The following is a 13,097-nucleotide window of genomic DNA, read 5'->3' as shown; positions in this document are numbered from 1 at the left end:
GATGCACAAAAGTTTTAAATTTTGCCATGGTCCAATTTATCTATTTTTACTCTTATTGCCTCTGCACTGATGTCATACTCAAGTGATCATCCTTAAAATGTCGTGAAGCTTTTGCCTTAGTTGTTTTTCTCGAGTTTTGTACTTTAAGGTCTTACGTTTAGGTCTTTGATCCATTTTAAATTAACTTTTGCATAGGGTGTAAGGCAAGGGTCCAACTTCATTCTTTTGCATGTGGGCATCCAGTTTCCCAACATCATTTATGGAAAAGACTGTCATTCCCCATTGAGTAGTCTTAGTACCCTTGTCAAAAATCATGTTATATGTGAACTCACACTTATTTGTAAACCCAGGATTTATTTATCCTATGTTTGCTTCTATAAGATTATTGTTTTACCTTTCACATTGTTATCTGCAATCCATTGGAAAATGATTTTTTGTCTATGGTAGGAGGAAGCAATATTTTTCCGTGTGAATGTCCAGTTAACTCAGCACCATTGAGAAAAAAGACTGCCTTTGCCCGGTGCCTTGCAGTGTGACCTGCATCACAGACCAGCGACTGCTCACATGTCAGTCGGCTCCTGAGCTCTGGAGTGAATCCTCTGAGTCTTGTCTGTTCTTGTCCCAGTGCCTGCATCTTTACTAAAGTGCCCTTGGAGAGGTCTGGATATGGGTAGCGTGAGGCCTCCAGTTCTGCCTTCATCGTCACAGTTGCGTCTGTTATTCTTGGCCTCCTGTTCTTTTATGCACAGCACAGGTCTAGCTGCAGAGATGAGCGCAAGCCCCACTGCTTGGGTTTGTGGTTCTGCTGAGCCAACCGGCCTTTCCGAGGAGTCTCGGGGGGAGACATGACCCTTTCCTGAGGCACAGGAGCAGCAGTACACAGAGAACCACACGTCGCTTCCCTACAGAGCAGTCCTCATCGGCTTCGTTGATTTGGGTCTTTTAAAATCTTTGCATGTCTCTTCTTTTTTTTTTTTTTTTTGAGACAGAGTCTCGCCCTGTCGCCCGGGCTGGAGTGCAGTGGCCGGATCTCAGCTCACTGCAAGCTCCGCTTCCTGGGTTTACGCCATTCTCCTGCCTCAGCCTCCCGAGTAGCTGGGACTACAAGCGCCCGCCACCTCGCCTGGCTAGTTTTTTTTTGTATTTTTTAGTAGAGACGGGGTTTCACCGTGTTAGCCAGGATGGTCTCGATCTCCTGACCTCGTGATCCGCCCGTCTCGGCCTCCCAAAGTGCTGGGATTACAGGCTTGAGCCACCGCGCCCGGCTGCATGTCTCTTCTTAATAGGCCACTGTCTTCCTCTGCTTTTTTGCACACAGGGATTTTATTTATCTGGCTGGTTTCCTGTCTCTGCCTACAAATTCTGTCATCTGTATCATGTCTGCGTTTGTCTCTGTGGGTCAGGTTTACCCCCCTCATCGTGAGTCCCAGGTCTCTGTTCATTGCATGCCTGGTAATTTTTAAATTTAATTTTTATTATTTTGCTTCCCATTGACCAAACCCAACCTGGCCATTCTTGATTAGATGCCAGACATTGGGCATTGTTTGTTTTGTGTGTGTGTGTGTGGGCGGAGGGCGGGGGGGCACTGAATTTTTTTTGCTTCTCTTTAAATAATTTTTAAATTATTATTTAAAAAATTTTTTACTTCCAAAGGTTATTGGGGAACAGGTGGTGTTTGATTACATGGGTAAGTTCTTTAGTGGTGATTTGTGAGACTTTTGGTGCACCCATCACTCGAGCAGTATACACTGTACCCAATTTGTAATCTTTTATCCCTCACCATCTTCCCACCCTTTCCCCCTGAGTCCCCAAAGTCCACTGTGTCATTCTTATGCCTCCTTGTAGCTTAGCTCCACCTACGAGTGAGAACATACAGTGTTTGGTTTTCCATTCCTAAGTTACTTCATTTGGAATAATAGTCTCCAATCTCCTCCAGGTTGCTGTGAATGCCATTAATTCATTCCTTTTTATGGCTGAGTAGTATTCCATCATATATATATACACCACAGTTTCTTTATTCACTTGTTGATTGATGGGCATTTGGGCTGGTTCCACATTTTTGCAATTGTGAATTGTGCTGCTGTAAACATGCACGTACAGGTATCTTTTTTGTATACTGACTTCTTTTCCTCTGGGTCAATGCCCAGTAGTGGGATTGCTGGATCAAATGGTAGATCTACTTCTAGTTCTTTAAGGAATCTCCACACTGTTTTCCATAGTGGTTGTACTGGTTTATATTCCCACCAGCAGCACAGAAGTGTTTCCTGTTCACTGTATCCACACCAACATCTGTTCTTTTCTGATTTTTTTATTATGGCTGTTCTTGCAGGAGTAAGGGGGTATCGCATTGTGGCTTTGATTTGCATTTCCCTGATCATTAGTGATGTTGAGCTTTTTTTTTTTTTTTTTTTTTTTTTTTTTTTTTTTTTGAGACGGAGTCTCGCTCTGCCGCCCAGGCTGGAGTGCAGTGGCCGGGTTTCAGCTCACTGCAAGCTCCGCCTCCCGGGTTTACGCCATTCTCCTGCCTCAGCCTCCCAAGCAGCTGGGACTACAGGCGCCCGCCACGTCGTCCGGCTAGTTTTTTGTATTTTTTAGTAGAGACGGGGTTTCACCATGTTAGCCAGGATGGTCTCGATCTCCTGACCTCGTGATCCGCCCGTCTCGGCCTCCCAAAGTGCTGGGATTACAGGCTTGAGCCACCGCGCCCGGCCAGTTGAGCATTTTTTCATATGTTTGTTGGCCATTCTGTATATCTTCAAGAATTGTCTATTCATGTTCTTAGCCCACTCTTTGGTGGGATTGTGTTTTTTTTCTTGCTAATTTGTTTGAGTTCATTGTAGATTCTGGATATTAATCCTTTGTCAGATATATAAATTGTGAAGATTTTTCTCCCATTCTCTGAGTTGTCTCTTCAGTCTACTGACTATTCCTTTTGCTGTGCAAAAACTCTTTAGTTTAATTAAGTCCCTGCTATTTATCTTTGTTTTTATTGCATTTGCTTTTGGGTTCTTGGTCGTGAAATTCTTGCCTAAGCCAATGTCCAGAAGAGTTTTTCTGATGTTATCTTCTAGAATTCTTATAGTTTCAGGTCTTAGATTTAAGTCCTTAATCCATCTTGAGTTGATCTTTATATAGGGTAAGAGACAGGATCCAGTTTCATTCTCTTACATGTGGTTAGCCAGGTATCCCAGCACCATTTGTTAAAAGGGTGTCCTTTCCCCGCTTTGTTTTTGTTTGCTTTGTCAAAGATCAGTTGGCTATAAGTATTTGGGTTTATTTGAACCCAAAGTTCTCTATTCTATTCTCTATTCTGTTCCATTGGTCTACATGCCTATTTTTTTTTTGAGATGGAGTCTCGCTCTGTTGCCCAGGCTGGAGTGCAGTGACCAGATCTCAGCTCACTGCAAGTTCTGCCTCCCGGGTTTACGCCATTCTTGTGCCTCAGCCTCCCAAGTAGCTGGGACTACAGGCGCCCGCCACCTCGCCCGGCTAGTTTTTTTTTTTTTTGTACTTTTAGTAGAGACGGGGTTTCACCGTGTTAGCCAGGATGGTCTCGGTCTCCTGACCTCGTGATCTGCCCGTCTTGGCCTCCCAAAGTGCTGGGATTACAGGCTTGAGCCACCGCGCCAGGCCAACATGCCTATTTTTATACCAGTACCATGTGTTTTGGTGACTATGGCCTTATAGTATAGCTTGAAATCAGGTAATGTGATTCTTTCAGATTTGTTCTTTTTGCTTAGTTTTGTGTGGCTATGTGGACTCTTTTTTGATTTCATGTGAATTTTAGGATTGTTTTCTCTAGTTCTGTGAAGAATGATGGTGGTATTTTGATGGGAATTCCACTGAATTTGTAGATTGCTTTTGGCAGTATGGGCATTTTCACAATATTGATTCCACCCATCCATAAGCATGGGATGTGTTTCCACTCGTTTGTGTTATCTATGGTTTCTTTCAGCAGTGTTTTATAGTTTTCCTTGTAGAGGTCTTTCACCTCCTTGGTTAGGTGTATTCCTAAGTATTTTATTTATTTTGCAGCTATTGTAAAAGGGGTTTGGGCCGGGCACAGTGGCTCAAGCCTGTAATCCCAGCACTTTGGGAGGCCGAGACGGGCGGATCACGAGGTCAGGAGATCGAGACCATCCTGGCTAACACAGTGAAACCCCGTCTCTACTAAAAAAATACAAAAAACTAGCCGGGCGAGGTGGCGGGCGCCTGTAGTCCCAGCTACCCGGGAGGCTGAGGCAGGAGAATGGCGTGAACCCAGGAGGCGGAGCTTGCAGTGAGCTGAGATCCGGCCACTGCACTCCAGCCTAGGCGACAGAGCGAGACTCCGTCTCAAAAAAAAAGAAAAAAAAAAGGGGGTTTGGTTCTTGATTAGATTCTCAGCTTGGTTGCTGTTGGTGTATAAGGAGAGCTACTGATTTGTGTACATTAATTTTGTATCCAGAAACTTTGCTGGATTCTTTTATCAGTTCTAGCAGCTTTTTGGAGAGGTCTTTAGGGTTCTCTAGGTATACAATCATATCATCAGCAAACAGTGACAATTTGACATCCTCTTTACCGATTTGGATGCCCTTTATTTCCTTCTCTTGTCTGATTTTTCTAGCTGGGACTTCCAGTACTATGTTGAAGAGAAGTGGTGAGTGTGGGTATCCTTGTCTTGTTCCAGTTCTCAGAGGGAATGCGTTCAGCTTTTCCCCATTCAGTATGATGTTGGCTGTGGATTTGTTATAGATGGCTTTCATTACATTGAGTTATGTCCCTTGTATGCCAATCTTGCTGAGAGTTTTAATTATAAAGCGATGCTGGATTTTGTCAAATACTTTTTCTGCATCTATTAAGATGGTCATGTGATTTTTGTTTTTAATTCTGTTTATGTGGTGTATCACATTTATTGACCTGCATATGTTAAACCATCCCTGCATTCCTGGTGTGAAACCCATTTGATCATGGTGGACTATCTTTGTGATATGTTGTTGCATTCAGTTAGCTAGTATTTTGTTAAGGATTTTAGCATCTATGTTCATCAAGGATATTGGTCTAGTTTTGTTTTTTGGTTATGTCCTTTCCTTGTTTTGGTGTTAGGGTGATACTTGCTTCATAGAATGATTTAGAGAGGATTCCCTCTTTCTCTATCTTGTGGAATAGTGTCAATAGGATTGGTGCCAATTTTTCTTTGAATGTCTGGTAGAATTCAGCTGTGAATCCATCTCGTCCTGAATTTTTTGGTTGGTAATTCTTTTATTACCGTTTCAGTCTTGCTGCTTGTTATTGGTCTGTTCAGAGTATCTAGTTCTTCCTGATTCAAGCAGGAGGGTTGTGTCTTTCCAGGAATTTATCCATCTCTGCTAGGTTTTCTAGTTTATGCACGTAAGGGTGTTTTTAGTAGCCTCGAATGATCTTTTGTATTTCTGTGATGTCAATTGTAATATCTTCCATTTCATTTCTAATTGAGCTTATTTGGATTTCCTCTCTTCTTTTCTAGGTTAATCTTACTAATGGTCTATCAATTTTATTTCTTTTTCTTTTTTTTTTTTTTGAGATGATCGCCCGGTCTGGAGTGCAGTGGCGCAATCTTGGCTCACTGCAACCTCCGCCTCCTGGGTTCAAGCAATTCTTCTGCCTCAGCCTCCTGAGTAGCTGGGATTACCGGCACATGCCAACATGCCTGACTAATTTTTTATTTTTAGTAGAGATGGGGTTTCACTGTATTGGTCAGGCTGGTCTTGAAATCCTGACCTCGTGATCCGCCTGCCTCGGCCTCCCAAAGTGCTGGGATTACAGGTGTGAGCCACTGCTCCCAGCCTTATTTCTCTTTTCAAAGAACCAGCTTTTCATTTCATTTATCCTTTGTATTTATTTTTTGTTTCAATTTCATTTAGTTCTGCTCTGATCTTGGTTATTTCCTTTCTTCTACTGGGTTTGGGTTTGGTTTGTTCTTGTTTCACTAGCTTCTTGAGGTATGACCTTAGATTGTTTGTGCTCTTGCAGATTTTTTGATGTAGGTGTTTAGGGCTATGAACTTTACTTTTAGCACTGCGTTTGCTGTATCCCAGAGGTTTTTATAGATCACTATTGTTGTTCAGTTTGAAGAATTTTTAAATTTTCATTTTGATTCATTGTTGACGCAGTGATCATTCAGGAGCAGGTTATTTAATTTTCATGTATTTGCATGTTTTTGAAGGTTCCTTTTGGAGTTGATTTCCAGTTTTATTCCACTGTGGTCTGAAATAGTACTTAATATAATTTTAGTTTTCTTAAATGTATTGAGGCTTGTTTTGTGGCCAATCATATGGTCCATCTTGGAGAAAGCTCCACGTGCTATTGAATGTGTATCCTGCAGTTGTTGGGTAGAATGTTCTGTAAATATCCATTAAGTCCATTTGTTCCACGGTATAGTTTAAATCCATTGTTTCTTTGTTGACTTTCTATCCTGATTACTGTCTAGTGCCATCGGTGGAGTATTGAAATTCCCCACTATTATTGTGTTGCTGTCTATTTCTTTGTTTAGGTCTAGTAGTAATTGTTTTATAAATTTGGGAGCTCCAGTGTTAGGTGCATATATAATTAGGGTTGTGACATTTTCCTGTTGGACAAGGCCTTTTATCATTATATAATGTCCTTCTTTGCCTTTTTAAATTGCTGTTGCTTTAAAGTTTGTTTTGTCTGATATAAGAATAACTACTCCTTCTCCCTTTTGGGGTCCATTTGCATGGAATACCTTTTTCCACCCCTTTACCTTAAGTTAATGTGAGTCCTTATGTGTTAGGTGGGTCTCTTGAAAGCAGCAGATACTTGGTTGGTGAATTCTTATCCATTCTGCAGTTCTGTATCTTTTAAGTGAAGCCTTTAGGCAATTTACATTCAACATTAGTATTGAGATGTGAGGTGCTGTTTCATTCATCATGCTATTTGTTGCCTGTGTAGCTTGACTTTTTTTTTTTTTAATTGTGTTTTTGTTTTATAGGTCCTGCGAGATTATGCTTTAAAGAGGTTCTTTAATGTCTTTCCAGGATTTGTTTCAAGATTTAGAGCTCTTTTTAGCAGTTCTTGTAGTGCTGGCTTGGTAGTGGCAAATTCTCTCAGCATTTGTTTGGAAAAGACTGTATCTTTCTTTCATTTATGAAGCTTAGTTTCACTGGATACAAAATTCTTGGCTGGTAATTGTTTTAAGGAGGCTGACGATAGGGCCCCAATCCCTTCTAGCTTGTAGGGTTTCTGCTGAGAAATCTGCTGTTAATCTGATAGGTTTTCCTTTATAGGTTACCTGGTGCTTTTGCCTCACAGCTCTTAAGATTCTTTTCTTCATCTTAACTTTGGATAACCTGATGGCAATGTGCCTAGGCATTGATCTTTTGGGGATGAATCTCCCAGGTGTTCTTGGAGCTTCTTGTGTCTGGATGTCTAGGTCTTTAGCAAGGCTGGGGAAGTTTTCCTTGATTGTTCCCCCAAATATGTTTTCCAGACTTTTAGATTTCTCTTCTTCCTCAGGAACGCCAATTATTCTTAGGTTTGGCCATTTAACATAATCCCAGACTTCTTGGAGGCTTTGTTCATATCATCTTGTTCTTTTTTCTTTGTCTTTGTTGGATTGGGTTAATTCAAAAACCTTGCCTTCAGGCTCTGAAGTTCTTTCTTCTGCTTGTTTGATTCTATTGCTGAGACTTTCCAGAGCATTTTGCATTTCTATAAGTGCGTCCATTGTTTCCTGAAGTCTTGAGTGTTTTTTATTCAATTTCACTGAATATTTCTCCCCTCATTTCTTGTTTTTGTTGTTGTTGTTGTTGTTGTTTTGAGATGGAGTCTTACTCGATTACCCAGGCTGGAGTGCAGTGGTGTGATCTCAGCTCACTGCAACCTCTGCCTCCCAGGTTCAAACAATTCTCTTGCCTCAGCCTCCCAAGTTGCTGTGACCACAGGTGCCTGCCACCACGCCCGGCTAATTTTTATGTTTTTAGTAGGTTCGCCATGGGGTTCACATGGGGTTCACCATGTTGCCCAGGCTGGTCTTGAACTCCTGACTTGTATCATTTTCTTGATTTTCTTAAATTGGCCTTTGCCTTTCTCTGGTACCTCCTTGGTTAACTTAATAATTGACCTTCTGAATTCTTTTTTAGGTTTATCAGGGATTTCTGCTTGGTTTGGATCCATTGTGGGTGAGCTAGTGTGATTTTTGGGGGGCGGTTAAAGAACCTTATTTTGTCATATTTCCAGAGTTTTCTGGTTCGCTCTCATTTGGGTAGGTTCTGTCAGAGGGTAAGTTTAGGGCTGAAGGCTGTTGTTCAGATTCTTTTGTCTCATGGGCTGTTCCCTTGATGTAGTGCTCTGCCCCTTTTCCCACGGATGTGGCTTCCCAAGAGGTGAGCTGTAGTGATTGTTATCTCTCTTCTGGGTCCAGTCACCCAGCAAGTCTACCAGGCTCCGGGCTGGTACTGGGGGTTGTCTGCCCAGAGAGCTGTGATGTGAACCATCTGTGAGCCTCTCAGCCATGGATACCAGCACCTATTCTGGTGGAGGTGTCAGGGGATGCAATGGCCTTAGCTTTGGTGGTCTAATGCTGTATTTTTGTGCTGGTTGGCCTTCTGCTGGGAGGTGGAGCTTTCCAGAGAGCATCCACTGTGGCAGCATGGAGAGGAACCCATGGTGAGTGGGGCCCTAGAACTCCTAAGAGTATATGCCCTTTGTCTTCAGCTACCAGGCTGGATGGGGAGGGACCATCAGGTTGGGGCGGGGCTAGTGTCTGAGCTCAGACTCTCTTGGGCAGGTCTTGCTGCGGCTGCTGTGGGGCATGGGGGTGAGATTCCCAGGTTAATGGAGTTGTGTACCTAGGAGAATTATGGCTGCCTCTGCTGAGTCATGTGGGTTGTCAAGGAAGTGGGGGAAAGCCAGCAGCACAGGCCTCACCCAGCTCCCACACAAATCAAAGGGCTGGTCTCACTCCCACTGGGCCCCCACAGCAGCCTCGAGTCTGTTTCCAGGCAGTGGGCAAGCAGGGCTGAGAACTTGCCCCAGGCTACCTGCCTCCCAGCTGTGAAAGCCGAGCTTTCATTCTTCCTCCACCTGTGGAGTCTGTACACTGGATTCACGCCCTCCCCCGAGTTCTGGCCAGGAGGCTTCTCCTTATGTTGGAATTGTTACAAAGTTCAGCTGGAGGTTTCCTTCTCCCTGTGGCCTTTCCCCAGTGCCTCTGGCTGCCCTCCCCAAGGACCCCTCTGAGGTAAGGCAGAAACGGCTTCCTAGGGAACCCAGAGAGCCAACAGGCTTCCCGCTGCTTCCTCTGCCTCTGTATTTGGCTCGGCTCAGCTCCAGGTGAGCTCAGAATCTTCTCCCATGATCTAGACCTTCAGGTTCTGCAGTGGGGGTGTGTGTTTGGGGGTGAACAGTCCCCCCTTCCCACTTCCATAGCTTGGGGACTCACAGTATTTGGGGTGTCTCCCAGGCCCTGCAGGAGCAATCCACTTCCTTCCCTTCCCTGCCCTTCTTTCCTTCCTTCCTTCCTTCTTTTTCTTTCTTTCTTTTTCTTTCTTCTTTTTCTTTTTTCTTTCTTGGAGACAAGGTCTTCCTCTGTTGTCCGGGTTGGAGTACAGTGACATGGTCACAGCTCACTGCAGCCTTGACCTCCCAGGCCCAAGCCATCCTCCCACCTTAGCCTCCCAGGGAGCTGGGACCACAGGCGCCCACCTGGCTAATTTATTTGTTGCAGAGATGGGGTCTCCCTCTGTTGTCTAGGCTGGTCTCAGACTCCTGGGTTCAAGTGATCCTCCCGCCTTGGCCTCCTAAAGTGCTGGGATTACAGGCCTCAGCCACTATGCCCAGCCAAGATCACCTTTCAATAAAAAGTGAAATGTGCTAGATTCAGTTCTGCAGATGAGGACTGATGGCTGTCACCGTCTAAACATTTATTGATAAAAATGTGAGCGTGTTGAAATCAATGCAGAGATTTTGTGGATGATCCCGTGCTTCTTTTCAGAGAGTCCCTCATGGCACTTCCAGAGGACTGCGTGGGTTGTTGTGGGATGAAACGGCCTCTTCTCCATCTTGAAGCATCTTTAGCATCCATCAGAGTGGCCACTGCAGATCAGAGTGTGGACGTCCCATAAGGGCCCTTCTAGGTATCACTGCGAGGCCAGCTTAGTGGCGTTGCTCTTCTCCTGGGTGCTGAGTGACTGCCAGAGCCCCCGGAACCCCCACTGGGCTTCTCCCATCCTGGGTGTAGTCTTCACCGTGACCTCCGGCCACACCAGGGGTGTTTGCAGTGAGGAAGCAGGCTCTCTACCACAGCGCTCCTCTCTCAGAGCTGGATTTGCGTCACTGGTCTTGTGATCAGGAGCTGCGGGTGAAGTCCTGGGCACTTTGTCCTCCTGGAGAGACAGGCCCTACTCAGTAAACCTCCTCAGGGTGTTCTTATACTCAGCTGGGTTTGGGAACCATGTAAAAAAAATACCTCCCAGCCAGGCACGGTGGCTCACACCTGTAATCCCAGCACTTTGGGAGGCTGAGGTGGGCGGGTCAGCTGAGGTCAGGAGATCAAGACCAGCCTGGCCAACATGTTGAAACCCCATCTCTACTAAAAATACTAAAATCAGCCAGGTGTGGTGGTAGGTGCCTGTAATCCCAGCTTCTCAGGAGCCTGAGCAGGAGAATCGCTTGAACCTGGGAGGTAGAGGTTGCAGTGAGCTGAGATCGTGCCATTGTACTCCAGACTGGGTGACATAGTGAGACTCTGTCTCAAAATAAATAAATAAAAATTTAAAAATATAATAAAAACTTCCAAAGGGCTGTCTGCCTCGCAGCAGGGCACTGTGAGCTGGGGAGAGAAAGAGGGAGTTCCCGGTTCCCCTTGAATCCTAACTCCTCTCTGCAGGGGCCAGACTCAGTGATGCTTTTATTTATCTGAAAGCATCTTTTCATTCCCTCCCTCCCCACCAAATTTCACTACTAACAACTTCAAATCTGTTTCCTGCAAATGATTAGGGGTTTGTACAAGATCAACCTAAATCAACTTCATTGAAAAACATACAGTTAGAAACAAAGGTTCTAAACCAAGTCCTTAATAATTCTCAATCTGTCTTTTAGGAGATTTAGTGAAAATCACTGGGTTTCTAAGCTTGTGGTCCATTTACCCCGAGGCAAGCCTCCTCCGTTTGATTTGGAGCCGCATGTCTTGCTGATGGCTGTAATGAAAGGAAAGCACCTGGACAAAGCTCCTCAGTCTCGATGGTTTCAGCCTCCAAATGGAATTCTGCCGTTCTTGGCAAGAAATGCTTCGAAAGCCAGTGGTGTGCCAGTGCAGTTCTTCCTTCGAAAGTCAGTGGTGTGCCGAAGCAGTTCTTCCCGGGAATGCGCAGAAAGATTCCATTCTCAAACCGAGGGGTCTGTTTGGAAAGCAGAGCCATCGGGAAGGCAGGGGGAAGGTGGGCCGTCCCGTGATACTGGGCGGTACCACCAGGAAGGCAGGAGGAAGGTGGGCCGTCCCTGTGACACCAGGCGTGACCACATGAGACTTGGGGCGCCGTCTTAGGGTCGGGGAGAAATTCCCTCAGCCCATGCCCCAGGCTGGCCCGTGGGCAGCTCCCAGCAGGTGGGGCAGTTTTCTCTTTCTCCAAGTCAGGAGTGGGGGATCCAGCCAGGCAGATTGAAGCCTGGCGGCTGAGGTGGGGGCTCGTGAGGAAGACCTGGTCCTGAAGGCCTGGCCCGTGTGCTGCCACCTCTCTGGTCTCTTCTGAGCAGCTGTCCCCTCGCAGAGGCCAGGTTGTCAGGGCCGGGCAGTGGCCACCCCAACGCCTGTGAGGCCACCTAGTGTCCCCAAGAGTGGCTCAGAGGAGAAGGGGCTCCTGCTTTACTCAGAGCCGCAGAATCAGGACAGAAACGAGATGAGAGTGGCTAATGCCTTCCACAGCCTCGAACAGAAGCCTGGTGGGGGTTCCAGCTCTGGGTCCATCCTGCAGACCTGGGCGCTGCTCCCCGCCCTGGCATCCCTGTGCGGCTGCCCATTTTCCCCCATCTCTGTCTCCAGTGTCTGGAAACACATCCAACTTTGTTCTGGCCTCACCTTCACCCAACCCCTTCTCTGAACCACTGGATCTCTCGGGTGACACCAGCGTCCTTAGTCTGTGCGGAAGGCCCATGTGCTGCGTCTTTGTTTGAGGCTGTTTTCCGGGACCCAGGGTGGACGTGGGACAGTAGAGTGCGGGGCTCCCCCTGGGCCTTGGGGCCTGGCACACCTGGCTGGACCCCGGACTGACCCTGAGTCGACGCTTATGTTCTTCACGTGCGTTGGGTCTGACTCTGCCTCTGAAAGGGGCCCTGTGCCATGCCTTGAGCATGCTGGAAGCACTAACCTGGGCCATGCGTGGGGGGTACCCTACCCGGAGCCCGGCCAGCAGCTTGACCACGTGCTGTGTGAGGGACATGGCCTGGTGGCCTTGGGTCAGGCAGAGCTGGGTCACCTGATCATGTGACCCCAGACAGTGTTTCTGTGTCTGATTCTTCAACTGTGAACTGGACTTGGTGACATTCTCTGTCCCAGGGCTGATGTTTATGGGTGACTAAAGTCTCACCACATCTGCGATTTTCCACAGCGGTGGTCGGGGTGACAGCTGGCCGCCAGGCCTGTGGTGGGACGGGCAGTCCCTGGGCTGAGCCTCTGGGATTCCAGAGGTCCGTGTGCTCTGCCTCCCTCCGGCCTCTTTTGGGTCTTTTACCTGGAGTGGTTGGTTGATCTTGGGTGACATCCACCCCGTGAGTCACCCTCCCCCAGCCCCCACTGCCCCTCCAGCCACTAGAGCCCATGTGCCCTGGCCCCCCAGGCCCTGGATCTTCTGCTCCGGAAACGCCCCGCGCCACCTGAGCGAGGTCCCGCTCCGGAAACGCCCCACACCACCCGAGTGAGGTCCGGCTCCGGAAACGCCCCGCACCACCCGAGTGAGGTCCCGCTCCGGAAACGCCCCGCGCCACCCGAGTGAAGTTTCGCTCCAGAAGCTCCCCGCACCACCCGAGTGAAGTTCCTCTTTCCCAGGGTTTTCCAGGTGTGGCTCCAGTTCTCTAACCAATGACATTGACACCCAGGCACGAAGGGCCAGCTCATGTCCCCCTGC

At 46.9% G+C, this 13,097-nt stretch overlaps 1 protein-coding gene across 1 annotated transcript in view; it reads left to right on the top strand.

Annotated features, from left to right (window-relative positions):
• Window positions 1-579: 579 nt before the first annotated feature.
• The window catches only part of JAKMIP3 (Janus kinase and microtubule interacting protein 3), a 94,661-nt gene continuing 82,143 nt past the window's right edge, over window positions 580-13,097 (top strand). The window contains 2 exon segments of the mRNA XM_033209789.1: window positions 580-590; window positions 6,882-6,883. The gene's annotated coding sequence lies outside the window, so the exon portion shown is untranslated.

The sequence above is a fragment of the Trachypithecus francoisi genome, unplaced genomic scaffold (assembly GCF_009764315.1).
Source record: "Trachypithecus francoisi isolate TF-2019V2 unplaced genomic scaffold, Tfra_2.0 Lachesis_group9, whole genome shotgun sequence".
Taxonomy (NCBI): domain Eukaryota; kingdom Metazoa; phylum Chordata; class Mammalia; order Primates; family Cercopithecidae; genus Trachypithecus; species Trachypithecus francoisi.
The sequence above is the reverse complement of the archived record's forward strand: the minus strand, read 5'-3'. Positions and strand labels throughout refer to the sequence as shown.